An 18,927-nucleotide genomic window follows, 5' to 3' on the forward strand; every position below is an offset into this window, starting at 1 on the left:
TCTAGACAGAAAAATGAAACAAAAAAAAATTTATTAAACAAATTGATAAATGAATGGGTGAGAAAATACCTAAACCGTGACTTTAGGTAAGCAAGACTTGAGTTACATGAATTTAGAAAATGCAGGGTATGGATTGGAAGAGAGTGAATCTAGAATCATAGAATTCAACTAAGGAATCGTTGTGGTAATCCTGGCAAGACATGATAAGGAATTGAATGGAGGCAACATCTGTAGGAATTGAAAGAATGATGACTTTGATTAATATGTAGAAGGTAGAAATAATAGGAATTTGTGGTTAGTAAAAAAAAAAAAAAAAATTTTTTTTTGGATATGGGTGGTAAGGATTAGGACAGTGGAAGAATTTTTTTTTTTCTTTTTCACATTTTGGCAGGTTTTAATAATGAGTTTTCTTGCCTTTCAAGGCTCCCAATTTTGTGCCTTCTGTATTCTCTCTGGGCTTTGGCCTTATAGGCACAACTACATTGTAAGTTTGTGAAGGTAAAGGCAGAATCTTCTATTTATCATAAATCATCCACAAAGAGGGAGCTCAATAAACATCATGATTATGAGCTGTGAAGGGAAATGAGTCAAAGTAATTGTTAAATAATAGTTAAAATGTGTGCGGGTTTTGAAACTGGGAAAAGTCATTTATAAGAGTATGGTGAGTACTTTTAGCAGTAGGTGATTAATAAATACTGAACGAACAGACCATATTAATAGCTGACAGTGATTGAATGCTTAACACACGGAATCAAAATGTCATACAATGAAGTAGGCACTAATTCTGGAGTCTTGAGAACTGTGTTCTGCTCCCATCTCTGTCACAGGCCATGTGCCACCTGCTCTGGAAAGCTTTTTATCCTTTGAACCTGCTGTTTCCTTATCAGCAAAACTAGGGAGTTAGATTAGTTAAATTGGATTATGTAATTTCACTGCCACATATCTGTCAGTTTGTCATATTGTGGGGCTTGCCTGTTGCTGTGATGCTGTAAGCTATGTCACCAGTATTCAAATACTGGTCACTCCTGGTGGACAGGTTTCAGCTGAGTTTCCAGACTAAGACAGACTATGAAGAAGGGCCTGGCAGTCTATTTCTGAAGAAAAATTACAAAGTGAAAACCTTATGGATAGCAGTGGAATATTGTCTGATAAAGTATTGGAAGATGAACCACTCAAGTTGAAAGGCACTCAAAATATAACTGAGAAAAAACTGCCTCCTCCAAGTAGAGTCAACCTTGATAACTTGGATGGAGTCAAGCTTTTGGGACCTTCATTTGCTGGTGTGGCACTACTCAAAATGACAAGAAACAGCTGCAAACATTCATTAATAACTGGGATGTGGAATGTATTAACATATGAGTCTAGGAAAATTGGAAATCATCAAAAATAAAAAAGAACGCATAAACATCAATATTGCAGGCATTAGTGAGATGAAATGGACTGGTATTAGTCATTTTGAATCAGATAACCATATGGTCTACTATGCTGGGATTGACAAACTGAAGAAGAGTGGTGTCACATCCGTCATCGAAAACAATATTTCAAGATCTATCCTGAAATACAATTCTGTCAGTGATAGGATAATATCCATACACCTAAAAGGAAGACGAGTTAATAATACTATTCAAATTTATGCACTAATCACTAAGGTCAAAAATGAAGAAATTGAAGATTTTTACCAACTTCTGCAGTCTGAAATTGATCGAATATGCAATCAGGATGCATTGATAATTACTGGTGATTGGAATGTGCAAGTTGGAAACAAAGAAGAAGAATCAGTAGTTGGAAAATATGGCTTTGGTGACAGAAAAGATGCCAGAGATCACATGATAGGATTTTGCAAGACCAGTGACTTCATTGCAAATACCTTTTTCAACAACATAAATAGTGACTATATGCATGCACCTCATCAGAATACACAGGAATCAAATCAACTATATCTGTGGAAAGAGACAATGGAAAAGCTCAATATCATCAGTCAGAACAAGGCCAGTGGGTGACTGTGAAACAGACCATCAACTGCACATATGCAAGTTCAAGCCGAGGCTGAAGAAAATTAGAACAAGTCCATGAGAGCCCAAGTAGGGCCGTGAGTATATCCCACCTGAATTTAGAGACCATCTCAAGAATAGATTTGACACTTTGAACACTAATGACCAATGAGAGCCCAAGTAGGGCCTTGAGTATATTCCACCTGAATTCAGAAACCATCTCAAGAATAGATTTGATACATTGAACACTAATGATGGAAGACCAGATGAGTTGTAGAATGACATCAAGGACATCATACATGAAAAAAACAAGAAGTCATTAAAAAGACAAGAAAGACCAAAATAGATGTCAAAAGAGACTCTGAAACTTGCTTTTGAATGTCAAGTAGCTAAAGTGAATGGAAGAAACGATGAAGTCAAAGAGCTGAACAGATTTCAAAGGGCAGCTTTAGAAGAAGACAAAGCAATGCATTACAGTGACATGTGCAAAGACCTGGAGTTAGAAAACCTAAAGAGAAGAACACACTTGGCATTTCTCAAGCTGAAAGAACTAAAGAAAAAATTCAAGCTTGAGTTGCAATACTGAAAGTTTCTAAGGGAAAAATATTAAATGACGAATACATAGAATCACTATACCAAAATGAATTAGTTGACGTTCATTTCAGGAGGTAGCATGTGCTCAGAAGCAGTTGGTACTGAAGGAAGAGATCCAAGCTGCACCGAAGGCACTGGTGAAAAACAAGGCCCCAGGAATTGATGGCATACCAGTTGAGATATTTCAACAAACAGATGCAACACTGGAAGTGTTCACTTGTCTAAAGACAAGAAATTTGGAATATAGCTACCTGACCAGCTGAGTTGAAGAGATCTCTATATGTGCCCATTTCAAAGAAAGGTGATCCAATGGAATGTGGAAATTATTGGACATTATTAATATCACACTCAAGTAAAATTTTGATGAAAATCATTTAAAGCAGCTGCAGGGAACTGCCAGAAATTCAAGCCAGATTCAGAAGAGGATGTGGAACCAGGGATATCATTGCTGATGTCAGATGGATTCTGGCTGAAAGCAGAGAATACCAGAAAAATGTTTACCTGTGTTTTATTGACTATGCAAAGGCATTTGACTGTGTTGATCATAACAAATTACAGATAACATTGTGAAGAATGGGAATTCCAGAACACTTAATTGTTCTCATGAGGAACTTGTACATAGATCAAGAGGCAGTTATTCAAACAAATAAGGAGATACCCCGTAGTTTAAAGTCAGAAAGGGTGTGCGTCAGGGTTGTATCCTTTTACCATACTTATTCATTGTGTATGCTGAGCAAATAATCTGAGAAGCTTTAACATATGAAAAAGATTGGGGCCTCAGGACTGGAGTAACACTCATTAACAACCTGCTTTATGAAGATGACACAACCTCGCTCGCTGAAAGTGAAGAAGAACTTGAAGCCCTTACTGATGAAGATCAAAGACTACAGCCTTCAGTATACATTACATCTCAACATAAAGAAAACAAAAATCCTCACAGCTGGACCAATAAGCAACATCACGATAAATGGAGAAAAGATTGAAGTTGTCAAGGATATCATTTTACTTGGGTTCAAAATCAACATCCATGTATGCAGCAGACAAAAAATCAAATGACATATTGCATTGGACAAATCTGTTGCAGAAGACCTCTTTAAAGTATTCAAAATTAAAGATGTCACCTTGAAGACTAAGGTGGGCCAGACCCAAGTCGTGGCATTTTCAATCACATCATATTCATGGGAAAGCTGGACAATGAATAGGGAAGACCAAAGAAGAATTAATGTTTTGAGCTGTGGTGTTGGTAAAGAATACTGAATAAACCATGGATTGACAGAAGGAACAAATGTGAGTTGCAAGAAGTACAGCCAAAATGCTCCTTAGAAGCAAGAATGACGATACTTCATCTCACATATTTTGGACATGTTATCAGGAGGGATCAGTCCTGCAGAAGAACATCATGCTTGGTAAAGTAGAGGGTCAGCGAAGAAGAGGAAGACCCTCAATGTGATGGATTGACATGGTGGCTATGACAATGGGCTCAAGCATAGATAGCAGTGATTGTGAGGATGGCGCAGGACCAGGCAGTCTTTTGTTGTACCTAAGGTCGCCATGAGTCGGAACCTATAAGAACTTAACAACAACAAAGATCCTTTCCCCTTACAACATTCTCATTACTGAGCCAATTTACATTCATTATTAAAACAAAATAAAGCAAAGAAGCTTGAATGGTAAAACCAACCAAAAGAACTTTTGTATTTTTGATTCATCAGAACTTCCACATATTTAAGAAAAACAGGGAGATTTCATTTCAGAGCGCATGAGGTCAATCCTGGCTCCATGACGGTTTGCTTTTTTAAGGCATAAGCACCCTTTCTGGAAGCCCAGCCTGGCAGTGTAGCTGTCTAATTAAATCCCTTTCTGCAAACCTTAAATACTCTTAATTAAAACAGGTAGGCTCAGGATGATTAATTCCAAAGGTAAGTAGGTTAAAGTGCAGCTCATTTCGTCTGCTAATTAGCTGAAGAATGGTCTTCTTTGCCGAGGGGCCAAAAGGCAAGAGCTTCATTTCTTCAATTCAAATCTGTTTTTAAACGTCTTTTTGAAGGCTTTAGGCTTTGGAATTTGAGTTCTATAAAATATTGAATGCTGGGGATTAGTTCTTCTTATTTTACACTTAGTTAATCCCAAAGCAGGGCTCACGAGAGATCCGAGGGTTATAGAGTACCCAATGGTGGGTGAATCCACACACACAGGCTGCTAACTACCACAAAGCCGGCCACACGGCAACTTTATTATCCCTTCATCACCCTTGAGAGAGTGGCTGAGCTTCATCTATTATGATCGGTTCTCAGAAAATGTGACTTATTCATTAAATATTTGATTCTTTGAAATGCTCAGTGTGGCAGCGTGGTGGCAGATTTCCTGAGTGCTGTGGCCTTAACTAGCATCCCTGGATGGCATAAATGGGTAAGCACTCAGGTACTAACCAAAAGGTTAGCAGTTCAAACCCACCCAGAGGCACCTCAGAAGAAAGGCCTGGTGATCTGCTTCTGAAAGGTCACAGATATGTAAACCCTATGGAGCTCAGACCTACTCTGTCACGCATGGGGTCACCACGTGTCAGAATCGACTCAATGTCAACCGGTTTGGTTGCCATAACCATCCTTCTGTATTTAGGGCTTTTCCTATTAAAGGGCAAGGAGGATGGCCCGGTTAAGACACTGGGGGAGGCACAGTTCCATGCGGCGGTGGGAGGAGTCTCTGCAAGAGCATCTCTACAGTTTTTATTTGGTTGCAATCAACTCAACAGCAGCGGATTTGGTTTGGGTTTATCATGGTGAGAAAGTTGCCATTCTGACACTGTCACAGAAAATACACAGTTGTGTTATACATAACCCAGAATTTGCAGTGCTCTTTGTAAACACTGCCTGGATTCGCGACGAATCACACTTTTGAACTTTTAACGTTTCTCTTGATGTTGGGAGCATGTCGTAATGAGGACACTTTGTGACATGCTGAGTGTGTTCTTTCTTCTTATAACTATATTCTGCAGAGGAATATACGATTCTCTCCATGAAATTTCACTCGTGTAGAAAGTGGAGGAAGGTTTAGGGTTTTTCCTCAATGCTTGGGATTCCTGGGGACACAGGAGCTGACAATGTATGCTGAATAATTTTAATACACTTATAATCTAAAACAAAACACCCAAGCAAATATTCTTTCATTTATTTGACTGATATTTATTGAGTCCACTGCCTGTCTGCAGGTGTGTTGTACTGTGGTGGCTTCGGTGTTGCTATGATGCTGGAAGCTATGACACCAGTATTTCAAATGCCCAGCAGGGTCACCCATGGTAGATAGGTTTCAGTGACCTTCCAGACTAAGACAGACTAGGAAGAAAGGCCTGGCAATCTACTCCCAAAAGTTAGCCATTGAAAACCCTATAGATCACAACAGAATGTTTTCTGATATAGTGCTGGACAATAAGTCCTCTAAGTTAGAATGTAATCACTCAAAATAACCAGGGACTCTAGTATACCAATGAATCCTGGTTGCATAGTGGTTAAGAACTTGTCTGCTAACCGAAAGGTCAGCAGTTCAAATCCATTGGCCACTGCTTGGAAACTTTACAGGGCCAGTGCTACTCTGTCCTATAGGGTCACTATGAGTCAGAATCGACTCGACAGCAACAGGCTTGTTTTTTTGAATGAGCTAGTATACCAATGAACATTTGATGGTGAAGCTCTGGGCAACATTTCATTGGGTTGTGCATGGTGCTGCCATGAGTTGAAGGCAACACGACGGAGACAAACAATAACAGTTATTGAGTACTATGTGCCAGTCACTATTCTAGGCTCTGAGAACACAAGCTGCCCTCATGGAGATTCTCGCATTTTGGGGAGGGAGAAAGACAATTTTTGAATAAGGTGCCAGGGAAAAGAACAGGCATAGATGGCCAACAGATGAGCAAGCATGTAGGCTGCCCATCCATAGGCTATGACAGTTGATCAAATCTCACAATGAGACGTTGTTCCTCCTCCTGTGGGGAAAACCAAGGAAGAAGGTAGAGAGAGAGGTCGTACATAAACTTTCTTCCCTCACAAGCCTCCAAGAGACCAGAAGTATTGGCTGGATTATCTATTGTATGGAACCAATGCTATTATTAAACTTTATCATTTTTAATAAGTGTGCAAGCAGAGATTCAACAGAGAAGTCTCCTGCCATGAATGCTAGAGAAGTCCTTTAGCATTTGTCCTCACTACGTTGGAGGAGAAGGCCTTATCAGCGCTCCCTCTAGTTACATATCTTCCATTTTTTGTTGCTAATAATACATTACTAAATTATAAATGTTAGTTTATAAATTATATAGAAAATATAAGATGCAATAAATTTAACAAACACAGATATGGCTTCCTCATGACTAATTTAGCTTTTTGTACAGGAGCTGTTAAGAGCAGAGTTGATGCCCATCTGCACACATCCGCATGTCATGTCTGTAGCTTAACATGTTGAGACATGTTTATCCATAATTTTATTAGTCTAAAGTATGTTATCAGTCTAGAAAAACTTAATTAGCTCCAGGTTTTTGAGCAGTGAGATGTCTTGTACACTAATGAGATAATACCACCCTGAAAGGGCTAGAGGAACAACATTCAGGGAAAGTTCTCCTGCCTCAAGTCACTTGGAAGCGCATTGATTGCAGGACTCAGAGGACTACCTGCCTGCAGTACCCACAAGGGTGATTTTCAGGGGCACGCCTGGAAGTTGAGGAAAGCCCATGTCCACATTCTTCCTGAGCCCTCTGGGAGCCAGAGAACAATGGCTTTGCCTTCCTTTCTGCCTCTCACATCTCACTGAAGTGTCTCCTACTGTAAGGATCCAAACCAAAACCCCTTTAGCAAGAAAACAGAAAATGTATTTTCCAAGATTTGGGTCCCTGTAGACCAGGGGAGAGTATCTAAGGGAGGAGAGTATAGTGAACATTAACAGGCAACATCTAGCAGAAGACACACACACACACATACACACGTACAGACACACACACTCTATATATGCGTGTGTGTATATATGTGTGTATATATATATATATATATATATATATATATATATGGAATCCTGGTCGCTCAGTGGGTAAGAGCTTGGCTGCCAACCAAAAGGTCAGTGGTTGGAATCCACCAGCCGCTCCTTGGAAACCCTATGGGGCAGTTCTACTCTGTCCTTATAGGGTCACTATGAGTCAGAATCCATTCAGTGATAGTGTGTGTGGTGTGTGTGTGTATATATATATATATTTTTTTTTAGTGTGTATGCTTGCTCTCTTCCTGGTACACTCTGTGTGTGTGTGCATGTGTATGAATCCCTGGTGGAAAAGTGGAACAGTGGTTAAGGGCTTGACTGCTAACTGAAAGGTCAGCAATTTGAACCCAATATAGCCACTCTGTGAAAGAAGGATGTAGCAGTCTGTTTCCATAAAGGGGGGAAAAAAATCTCGAGTCGATTCTGACTTACAGCTACTGTCTTAGGTTGGGTTCTCTAGAGAAGCAAAACTAGTAAGTGTATATATATAGAGAGAGAGAGAGCGCCCTGGTGGCACATTGGTTAAGAGCTACAGATGGTAACTAAAAGGCTGGCAGTTCGAATCCACCAGGTACTCCTTGGAAACCCTATGGAACAGTTCCACTCTGTCCTGTAGGGTCAATGAGTTGGAATCAACTCAACAGCAATGCGTTGGGTTTTATAAATATATATGGAAATAATTATAAACAGTAGAAATACTTAACAATTGGAAAATGTTTTGATTTTATGGTATGTAGTTATTTTTTTTAGGTATAGATACAGATACGGATATAAGTATAAATATAAAAAAAATTTTTTTTTTTATATGTATAGGTACAGGTACAGATATATGTACAGGTATAGGTCATCTGTCAGTTTGTCACACTGTAGTGACTTTAATGTTGCTATAATGCTGGAAGCTATGCCACTGGTATTCAAATACAAGCAGGGTCACCCCTGGTAGGCAGGTTTCAGCTGAACTTCCAAAGACAGACAAGGAAAAATGACCTGGCAGTCTACTTTTGAAAAAAAAAAATTAGCCAGTAAAAACATTATGAGTAGCAGAGGAGCATTGACATAGTGCCAGAAGATGAGCCCCTCAGGTTGGAAGGCACTCAAAACACGACTGGAGAAGAGCTGCCTCTTCAAAGGGGAATCAACATTAATGATGTGGATGGAGTCAAGCTTTGGGGACCTTCATCTGTTGATGTAGCAGGACTCAAAATGAGAAGAAACAGCTGCAAACATCCATTAATAATTGGAACATGGACTTTACGAGTATGAATCAAAAAAATGAGAATTCCTCAAAAACGAAATAGGACACATAAACATTGATATCCTAGGCATTAATGAACTGAAATAGACTCGTATTGGTCATTTTGAATTGGACAGTCATATGGTCTACTATGCTGGAAATGACAAATTGAAGAGGAATGGTGTTGCATTCATTGTCAAAAAAGAGCATTTCAAGATCTACCCTGAAGCACAAGACTGTCAGTGATAGGATACTATCCGTAAGTCTACAAGGAAGACCAATTAATACGACTATTATTCAAATTTACGCATCAACCACCAAGAACAAAGATGAAGAAATTGAAGATTGTTACCAACTTCTGCAGTCTATAATTGATCAAATATGCAATCAGGATGCATTGATAATTACTGGTGATTGGAATGCAAAAGTTGAAAAAAAAGAGGAAGGATTGGTAGTTGGAAAATAAGGCCTTGGTGATAGAAATGATGTTGGTGATCGCATGACAGAATTTTGCAAGACCAACAACTTTTTCATTGCAAATACCTTTTTTCAACCACATAAATAGTGGATACACACATGGACCTTCCAAGGTGGAATACACAGGAATCAAATTGACTACATCTGTGGAAAGAAACGATGGAAAAGCTCAATATCATCAGTCAGAACGAGACCAGGGGCCAACTGTAGATCAGAACATCAATTACTCACATGCAAGTTCAAGCAGAAGCTGAAAAAAATTACAGCAAGTTTACAAGAGCCAAAATACGAGCTTGATTATATCCCACCTGAATATAGAAACCATCTCAAGAATAGATTTGACACATTGAACACTAATGACTGAAGACCACATCACAGACATCACACATAAAGACAGCAAGAGGTCATTAAAAAGACAGGAAAGAAAGAAAAGACCAAAATGGATGTCGGAAGAGACTCTGAAACATGCTCTTGAACGTTGAGTAGCTACAGTGAATGGAAGAAATGATGAAGTTAAAGAGCTGAACAGATTTCAAAGGGTGGCTCAAGAAGACAAAATAAAGTATTATAATGACATATCCAAAGACCTGGAGTTAGAAAACCAAAAGGGAAGAACACACTTGGCATTTCTCAAGCTGAAAGAACTAAAGAAAAAAAATTCAAGCTTTGAGTTGTAATACTGAAGGATTCTATGGGGAAAATACTAAATGACACAGGAAGCATGAAAGGAGATGGAGGGAATACATAAAGTCACTGTACCAAAAACATTTGTCCATGTTCAAACATTTCAGGAGGTAGCTTATGATCAAGAACCAATGGTACTGAAGGGAGAGATCCAAGCTGCACTGAAGGCATTGGCAAAAAACAAGGCTCCAGGAATTGACAGAATACCAACTGGGATGTTTCAACAAACAGATGCAGCACTGGGGGTGCTTGCTCTTATGGGACAAGAAATTTGGAAGACAGTTACCTGACCAACTGACTGGAAGAGATCCATATTTGTACCCATTCCAAAGAAAAGTGACCCAACCAAATGTGGAAATTATCAAACAATATCATTAACATCAAACTCAAGTAAAATTTTGCCGAAGATCATTCAGAAGTGGCTATAGAAGTACACTGACAGGAAATTGCCAGAAATTCAAGCTGGATTCAGAAGAGGATATGGAATGAGGGATATCATTGCTGATGTCAGATGGATCTTGGCTGAAAGCAGAGAATACCAGAAATGTGTTTACCTGTGTTTTATTGACTACGGAAAGTCATTCGACAGTGTAGATCATAACAGATTATGGATAACATCACAAAGAATGGGAATTCCAGAACACTTATTGTGCTCATGAGGAACCTGTACTTAGACAGGAGGCAGTTGTTCCAACGGAAGGAGGGGATACTGCATGGTTTAAAGTCAGGAAAGCTGTGTGTTAGGGTTTTATCCTTTCACCATACTTATTTAATCTGTATGCTGAGCAAATATTCTGAGAAGCTGGACTATAAGAATGGGGCATCAGGATTGAAGGAAGACTCGTTAACAACCTGTGTTATGCTGATAACACAAGCTTGCTTGCTGAAACCAAACAGGACTTGAAGCACTTACTGATGAAGGTCAAAGACTACAGATTTCAGTATGGAGTACAACTGAACATAAAGAAAACAAAAAGATCCTCACAACTGCACCAATAAGAAACATCATGATAAACGGAGAAAAGATTCAATTTGTCAAGGATTTCATTTTACTTGGATCCAAATTCAATGCCCGTGGAAGTCAAGAAATCAAAAGATGCATTGCATTGGGCAAATCTGCTGCAAAAGACCTCTTTAAAGTGTTAAGCAAAGATGTCATTTTAAGGACTAAGGTGCACCTGACCCAAGCCATGGTGTTTTCAATCACCTCATATTCATGAAAAAGCTGGCCACTGGAGAAGAATTGACACCTTTGAATTATTGTGTTTGTGAAGCATATTGAATATACCACGGACTGCCAAAAGAATGAACAAATTTGTTTTGGAAGAAGTACAGCCAGAATGTTCATTAAACGTGGGGATGGTGAGACTACGTCGCACATACTTTGGACATGTTATAGTAGGTACCAGTCCTTGGAGAAGGACATCATGCTTGATAAAGTAGAGCATCATCAAAAAAGAGGAATACCCTCACTGAGATGGATTGATTCAGTGGCTGCATCAATGGGCTCAAGCATAACAACAATTATGAGGATGGTCCAGGACTGGGCAGTGTTTTGTTCTATTGTACATAGGGTCACTAAGAGTTGGAAGTGAATTGACGGCACCTAACAACAACAACAGCATAGGTATAGGTTTAGGTGTAGGTGTGGGTATGGGTTTGGGTGTCCGTGTGGATACAGATACAGATATATAGATAGGAACTGTAGCAATGATTAAAACTATAGTATCACAATAATTAGAGGCATTAAAAAAAAAAAGTGGTTTAATTTAATGTTAAGATAAAAACAAAGGAAGATAAAAATATATAGTTTGTTCTAACGTCATATATACAATTTTATTTATTACATATAATTCATATTATATATGATATATTTATTGAAAGATAGTTTACTAAAAATGATAACAGAACTGATCGTAGCAAGATGGTGCCTCTATTAAAGGCAGTGAGTCAGCCTATTGTATTCACTGCTCTTTCCCAAATGCCTAACAGTTCTTGACTCATAGCAAACAATCAATAAAAATCTGTTGAGTACATCTGTAGTGATATTTATTTTATTCTTTATTATTTATCCACACTTTCAGAGTATTCTATAATGAGTGCATTCTATTTTTATATTCAAAAACAACAATAACTTTCTAAAAATTAATAAACATAAATGATTTAATTTCACTCTTTACCAAGGAGCCCTGGTGGCACAATGGTTAAGTGCTCAGCCAATGAAGGGTTGATAGTTTGAACCCACTCAGCAGCTCTGTGGGAGAAAGACCCAGTAATCTGCTCCCATAAAGATTACAGCCTAGAAAACTATATATTAAAAAAAAAAAACCCTGCCGCCTTTGAGTTAATTCCGGCTCGCGACCCACAGGATTTCCAAGGAGTGGCTAGTGAATTCGAACTGCTGACCTTTTGGTTAGTGGCCGAGTTCTTAACCACTGAGCCACCAGGGCTCCTGAAAACCCCGTAGGACAGTTCTACTTGGTCACATAGAGTTGCTGATGAGTTGGAATCAACTCAATGGCACCTAACAACAATAACATCGCTCTACCAAAAGAGGAACTGAGACTTTTAGAATTCAAATAACCTACTAAAGGTCCAAAGCTCTTTGTGGCTGAACTGAGACTCTGTGGCTGAACTGAGACTGATATCTGTCTCCTGATATAGTCATCTTCCAATGGCACTGCTATCCATTGGTGTGAATTGGTCATATGCTCAGAATTTTAATCAGAGGGGAAAGTGAATGTAGTTGAGAATATTTAGATTAGTTTCTGAGTATGGGAAATTAGTAACTGAATTAGAAATTCTATTGATTAGTTGTAAAAAGTAACACAGAGGAGTATAAAAGAAGACTATATACATGGGAGCCCTGATGGCACAGTGGTTAAGAGCTACAGCTGCTAACCAAAAGGTTGGAGGTTCAAATTCACCCCTCAGTCCTTGGAAACCCTATCTGGCAGTTCTACTCTGTCCTATAGGTTTACTATGTGTCGGAATTGACTCAATGGCAATTTTTTTTGTTGTTGTTAATATACATTAGAGCCTCAGTAACAGAAGTGGTGATGGCACCATAAATTGAACAGGAAAGGGGTCTAGGGAAGCAAGGATGATAAATTCAACTCTACATATAATGTGTTTGAGGGGTTTTCCCTCCAGGTGGAAAGGTCCATTGGACAGTTAGAAACATAGGATAAAAATGTTGTAGTTACTGAAGCAAGAGGTAGGGATATGGGAGTCAGTTTCATAGAAGATAAATCTAGTGGGGTCCTCCACCCCATATTTTAGGTGGGAAGAACTGAATACTATAATCTACTCACTCAGGACAACCTGGGCGTATTGCCCATAGCACAATTCAACGTCTTACAAAGGCATTTAAATTCCAGCAGAAATCAATGTTTTACCGTAGATAGAGTGAGATGAGCAATGACAAAGCCTTCTCAGAAGGAAAGGCATGAGGAGAACAAAGTATTCCCAGAGCAATTAATAAGGACAGCATTTATTTTTTTTCTAAATATGGTGTTTGCCTGCTGTAACGTAACCTGAAAAACGAAGGTACTCCTGACGCTCATTTACAGCTGAATAATTCCTCCCTTATGAAAGCACAATAAAGTGTGCTGTTTTTCACATGTTCTAATTAATACCTCCTAAACAGCATGCTGTTGCACATAACAATGATTGTGAGGATGGCGCAGAACAGGGCAGTGTTTCATTCTGTTGTACATAGGTTCACTATGAGTCGGAACCCACTCAACAGCAGCTAACAACAACATGCCTGTTGATGTTGACCTTGATCACCTGGCTAAGGCCATGTTTGTCAGGTTTCTCCACGGAAACGTTGCTCTCTTTTTTTTTCCTCCTCTTTTCTCACAGTACTCTTTGGGAGGAAGTCACTCTGTGGAGTCCACACCTAACTGTCCATATTTTTAAACAATTATCGTGTGCAGGCATGCACCTTCAGTGGTCTAGACTCTTCACATGTCACTGAGTTCAGGCTGTCCTGAGAATTGCTAACTCTTCCTTGTTTTGATTTGTTTGTTTCTACTTACATCGATTTCCTTGAGCCCTGCCAAACTGCATTTTTCTTTTTTGAACCAAAGTCTCTGCCTGCTAACTGACAGCTTTGAAACTTATTGATAACGTCAGCAAATGGGTCTGGGTTCCAGTATTTGCTGGTCCCCTCCTCTCACTCTAGGAAGCCTTCTAGCCAAGAATTAGCACCCTCTGTTCTAGTTATGCAAACCCTGGTGGCATAATGGTTAAGTGCTATGGCTGCTAACCAAAAGGTCAGCAGTTCAAATCTACCAGGCACTCCTTGGAAACTGTACAGGGGCAGTTCTACTCTGCTCCATAGGGTCACTATGAGTCAGAATCAACTCAATGGCAACTGGTTTGTTTTCTTGGTTTTGTTTTAATTATGCATTTTCATAACTGTTTCATATTAAAACGTGAGTCCTTTTATCAAAAACCACCATGGCAAAACCAAAAGGACACAAGAACCAACTTGAAGGATCTCTCGCTTTGTCAAAATGATACCACTGGAGCATAAAAAATAATACTGCAATTAATTCTTAATGATACCAAACGAATAGTCACCTTTGGAAACTGCTAGGGCACAAACATTTTCCTGAAAATTGGTAAAGAGAAAGAATAATAACTAAAACAAAAAACAGAGATGTGTGGAATAAAATTGGCAATATGATCCTAATTATCAGAGCTGGGTGATAGGTGCATGGGGTCCAATTCATGTTCTTTCTACTTTTATGTACTGTTAAAACTTTCCATTCCAAGTTAGTAAAGGACAGAAAGACAAACCAACAGAAAAAAAAAGAAAAAGGAAAGAGTGAACCCTTGGAGTCTAGATACTATGATACATTCAATGCTGTATTCTCAAAGAGTTAAATGGCACTCATTAAATTCTGGATAAATGTTTAAACAAGTGAATTAACGTACTATTGTTGCAATTGCAACCAAGCCAAACCAGGCTGATTATAGTTCATCGTTCCTTCGCCATGCCGTTGTGTGTGTCAGTAGCTCATTTCTTTCACTGACAAGAAGTATTCCATTGTGTTGACATAACCCACTTTCTTTATCCAAACTCTTGATGGACATTTGGGCTATTTTCAGTTTTTGATGAATGTGGGTAAGGCTGTTATGAACATCCATGTAGAAGTCCCTGCATAGACAAATGTTTTCATTCCTTATGTGTAAAATACCTAAGAGTGGGATGTTGGGTGGATTCGAACCACCAACCTTTAGGTTAGCAGCTGAGATGTTAACTGTTTGTACCATTCAATGACTTCTGATAGTATAATAAGCAGTATTAGTAACTAGAATTGCTTATGTGGCTAATATGTGACTAATTAAAAGATAAGCACCATTTCTCCCCTGTGGCCACTTCTTTTTTCTTAAGTATCTACATCATAACCTTTATTGTTTGATTCTTAATTTAACCAAGTAAAAAATATGAGGCAAGTGGTTTCTGGCCCACAAACAGACTATTACACATTCCACACAGCTATAAGCAAGTCAGTGATAATTTCTGGGGTGGCTGTTGTGCCTGAGACACATAATGGCTGATATACCATAACACTCTCTTTTAGTACTCTCTAGAAGCAGTACAAAAATATAAGTGACATTACTTCAAAATAGAGGAATAATAGATCATTTAAAAATGATATTTAATGATATTATCAGTACTACTACTTAAGAACAACAACAAAAAAAAAAACTGATTCTGAGAAGTGAGGAGCTCCTTAAGCTTTATGACGCTCACCTTCTCTCTGCTTTGGGGTTTAGACTTATGCTCATCAAACCCTTCCAATTTTTCACTTCTTCAGGGGCCTGAAGTTGCTGCAATCGCGGTTCTTTTTCTGTTTTTTTTTTTAATTCTCAAGGCAAATTATACCTATTTTATAAACTGAGTTAATTTAATCAGATCTTAGCAAAGAAATGTAATTCTGCAAAATCTCCCTATAACTTAGCACTCCACATTCTCCCTTTTTAAACATTTATATATGTAAACACCAGTATTCCCACTCAAAGTGTCTGTTATGGGAAAATCTAGTTTCCCACTGTTTCAAATAGTCTTTCAGATGCTCTAGAATGTCTAATGGATCTGAATTAAATCACTGATAAACTGAGCAACCTAAGGTTGTTCACTGGTGACTTTGAATCTCCAAGAGATCTTTCACTCACCCATTCATTGAAAAAAGAAAAGGGAGAAAAAAAAAAGACTCTTGTTCAGAATAGCACGGGTGGATTGAGTCTCTTCTTACAACACTCAGCCCATTATTAACAGAAAACTGCCAAGGCCATAGTCAAAATGTTCTTAATCTATTCTGCAGTCATTCCTTAATAAACTGTATTTCTGCTATCAGTTCAATAAAATTGAGGCTTCTTTTGATCAGACCTTCATGGGAATGTATCTTAAGTAACCATAACTCTCATTTCTTGGCCAGCTCCCTAATTACTGCAACTAACTTGGCCCTCTCTTCCCCCTTTTTATGTTCCACTCCATTAGGAAAGGAGATCATATTTTCTGAACTGATGAAATTAAACTCGCCCATATTTCCCCAGTCATCATAATTTTTAAAAGAGCTCATCTAATCAATTTTTGGCAAGAGAACGACAATACCACACTACATACTGCCATTAAGATGAAATAGTCATGCCATTGAATTAGAGATACTTAAATTAGGTAGACTGAAATTTAGTTTGGCTTTTATTGTCCTCATTCTTCTAACCCTTAAATACATGTTTTGCAAGGCTGGTCGTTTAATTCCCATCAATATTTCTCTCAGTGCACAAAAAGAAATACCACTTCCCAGGCTCTTAGAAACAGAGATGTTATGTGGAAGCTAAATTTGTAAGCTTAATGTACAGATTTTCAAAGAATGTAACAAAAATCCTCTCTCTATCCAAGAATACAGAGTTCAAAATGCAATAGCTGAGCAGTAGCAAGCTACCTACTGATATGTATCTGATATTGTTATAATCTGAGACAATTACCCCAGACAATTTCAGGGATAACTTCTGGAGTCCTGACCCTCAATATCATCTAGTAAATATGCAAAAAAAAAAAAAACCAGCTGATGTTGAGTCACCTTCGACTCATGACTACTTTATGTGTGTCAGAGATGCAACTGTGCTTCACAGGGGTTTCAATGGCCGATTTTTCAGAAATATATCACCAGGCCTTTCTTCCAAGGTGCCTCTAGGTAAACTCAAGCCTACAACCTTTCAATGACCAGCCAGTGCTTAACCATTTGGTTGTACCACCTAGGGATGCCATACCTTCTACCAAACATGAATTAACCACTTACTATGTATAGACAAATTCTAGGTGTTACAGGAGGTCCTGGAATGCATGAGACAGTGTTGAGCTATGTTAGATCTCAGTAAGAAAGACAGGGATATATACAATTAAACCTGTCCTCTATGGGTGACCCTGCTGGTACAGGAAATATCGTGGCATAGCTTCCAGAATCATAGCAATACTCAAACCACCACGGTAAGACAAAATGACAGACAGGTGTTGGTACGTCTTCATTGTAGTTAATTTGTAAACTTCGGAAGACTATGAACAGTAAGACAAAAATTAACATGCTTCATTAGATAATAACCATAAACTTTTTTTTTCTTTTTAGTTATAATTATGTATTTGTCACACAATTGGACCCATATTTTAAGTGTAATTTTATATCTTGGTTTTTAGTTATATTGTGTGGCTTCTCAAATATCGTGAAGAATACTGCACAATCACCATTTTAATGGGTCATATTATTCTATCTTGTAGAAGTAACATAATTTATAAAATTAAGCACTTTTTATTAGGCAGTTTGGTTATTTATAAATTTTTACACTTACAAGTAATGCTTCTATAAACATTCTTGCTTACAAACTTTGTAAATATCTGTATTTCTTTAGGAATAAAGCACAGAAACGGTATTATTGGACCAAGGCATTCACATTATTAGAGCCTTGCTATGTTGCAAAAGTTGTTCTCCAGAAGTTTTGTTCCAAATTATAGTTCCACCGGCAGTGTGTCCAAGAACATGCATTTCACAATTTTGTCACCAACACAGGCTTTTGGCTGTTTAAATATTCACTATAACTCATATGTATAGGAAGTATTTCAAAGGTCAGCGTTCCAGAGTCCAGAAAGAGATTCTCAAGCCCGTCTTGGGTCCGTTATCTGCTCCAATTAACCATATTCACGAGCTCCAGGGATTAGGACGTTGGTATCTTTGGGAATGGGGGCATTATTCTCCTCTTGCCCACACTGCCCACATCTTGAGTTGCCAGCACCCACAAAGGGTTTGTCCTGAATACGGACTCCCTCACTTTAGAGTCCATACTGGGCTAGGTCACCAGGCCCCACGCAACTCTTGCGGTTACCCTGCCCCGGACTGCTTGCTTCTTCTTGGGTTTCCACTGCCTCCTGATGAGTATTTGACTTTCCCACATTGGTCACTGGCTCATCTCCTCAAGCATATCTTTGAATTTTCTCTCAGGGTAAACACACAGCCTGTGAGTTCTCCAGTTAGGGAGCACTGGCAGTTCAGTGGTGGAATTCTCGGCCTCCATGCAAGAGATCTGAGTTCAAGTCCTGGCCAAAGTACCCACATATAGCCACCACCCTTCTGTCAATGGAGGTTTGTGTTGTTGTGATGCTGAACATGTTTCAGTGGACCTTCCAGACTTAGACTAGGAAAAAAGGTCTGGCGATCTCCTTCTAAAAATCAGCCAGTAGGAACCCTACAGATCACAATGGTTCAATCTGCAACCGATCGTGGGGATGGCACGGGACGTGGCAGTCTTTTGTTTCATTGTGCATGGGCTCGCCATGGGGGATTGACTAACAACAACCACCACCTAACTCAATCTAATTTCAACACCATGATCCAACTGACATTGGCCTGTGTAACTGAG

This window comes from Loxodonta africana, chromosome 14 (genome assembly GCF_030014295.1).
Source record: "Loxodonta africana isolate mLoxAfr1 chromosome 14, mLoxAfr1.hap2, whole genome shotgun sequence".
Classification (NCBI taxonomy): domain Eukaryota; kingdom Metazoa; phylum Chordata; class Mammalia; order Proboscidea; family Elephantidae; genus Loxodonta; species Loxodonta africana.